Source organism: Austrofundulus limnaeus, unplaced genomic scaffold (genome assembly GCF_001266775.1).
Source record: "Austrofundulus limnaeus strain Quisiro unplaced genomic scaffold, Austrofundulus_limnaeus-1.0 Scaffold9, whole genome shotgun sequence".
In the NCBI taxonomy this organism is placed as follows: Eukaryota; Metazoa; Chordata; class Actinopteri; order Cyprinodontiformes; family Rivulidae; genus Austrofundulus; species Austrofundulus limnaeus.
The window spans coordinates 2364701-2366669 of record NW_013952411.1 but is presented as its reverse complement, the minus strand read 5'-3'; positions in this window follow the sequence as shown (position 1 = coordinate 2366669).

The window sequence follows — 1969 nt, the reverse complement described above, 5'->3', positions numbered from 1 at the left end:
GGAAGAAACAGGTAAAGAAAATGGATGGATGGATGGATGGATGGATGGATGGATGGATGGATGGATGGATGGATGGATGGATGGATGGATGGATGAATGGATGGACAGATGTATTGCTGAGATAATAAGTGATTTACATGTTCAAACAAATTATCTGCTAAATTGAAACGAAGCATCTCTCATTAGTCAGACTTGCTACAGTGGCAAGTAAATCTATATTAAAATCATTAATGCTACATTTTGTTTTCCTTTAGGTGTTTTTGTCTATAAATATGTCGAGTAAAAGTTTCAAATTGTATTGTAATTAACTTCAGACGTTTTTTTCCTCCTGAGTGGTAGCTTTGTTGTATTAATAACCTCTTACATTATTTTGAAGAAAACTATTTAGAAGTTGACCAGAAGCACTCATATTACAAATTTACACTTTTAAGCTGAAATTTTGTATGATTATTTCTAATTATGTTATTGTCATAACTTAAAAAGTTTAAATTATGTAAAATTTGATTGTTTAGGTAGAAAAGCTACATGGAAAAATATTTTTACATATAATTTTTCAGTGTAGAAAATATTTTTTTTAATCCAAATTTCTGGCAATTTTTATGAAAATGTTAAATTGTTCTTTGATCAAAAACAGCCTAAACTTCCAATCTTTGGGATGATTAAATAAAATAAATGTGCTTTCTGATATACACTCCACCTACAGATCATATTGAGCTGCTCACAGGATAGTTAACAGTAATACTTTCTAACACAGTATGCTTTGTTTATTCCCATTTCTGTTAATGAGACTGAAACATCAAACACAGGCATCACCAACAACTTAATGACATAATAAAAGTGGATTTTTAGCAGTTTATTTTCTTATTATAAAAAGACTTTATGTCGTACTTTGGTACAAACAGGTCCTTAATTGCTGTTTGTAATATAATTACTTTTACTGCATTTAGCACCAGTAAGAAACGTTAGGAAAAAATAACTTAACTTAGACTGTCTTGCACAACAAAATGCTTAAAAAGCACAATGATTTAGAAAAACACACACAAACATGCATGCATGTTATCTTTATGGGAACATTGCATTGAATTCCATTAATCTAACCTCACAGATACCTGACCCTAAACTCACTTCTCACCCACTGGTTCTAAACAAGAACCCTGACCCACCAATGGCATTTCCCCCATGGAGATAGGCTTAGTTTCCCACAAGTACAATTTGGTTCCCATAAGTAGAGGTGTATGCCACATATGGTCCCCACAGGGANTGTACCTTGAAATCAAAATACAATTAAATTGACTGTACTGTAAATATGGCGATACATACACACATATAAACAGATATGTGGTGCATTATGATGTATATCAGTAGCAAATGTACATTATATACAGCTATGTGCAAGTTCATTGTTTTTACATGTGTAGGAAAAGTAAAAATTCAAAATCTTCAACCCTTACTGGTAACCCTTCACACTTGCATGTAGAATTGCCAGTGCACGTACATACACATCAACATGGCACTACAACAGTTCACAGAAGATTAAAGCAATTTGTTCTTTTTTCTTTCTTTTTCTTTTAAGAGTTAGAGTTGCATTGTAAAACTTGCAAGAAATACAGTCCACAACAACTCAATGAGAAAGTGTTACTCTAAATAAACTGGATGTCAGTGTGTGCAGGTTAGCTTTGTCTCCAAGGTGCCGTTTTTCTGCAACTTGTACTTGACAGTGTAAAGACAGTCTTTTTGAGGTAGACTGCTCCGATTCAAGAACAAGCTTTTCATTCTCTTTTTGTTTCATTTATTTTTTGTTTGTTTTTGTTGTTTTACTTTTTTAACTCACAAAATGCATGACATTCAAAATGAAACAACAAACAAGTACAATATGTAGCAACGAGGTAGAAATGGTTTTAAAGGATGACAGGAAAAGCAAAACAAAACTAATATTTTGAGTTGTTCTCAACAGAAAATATAGAAATAC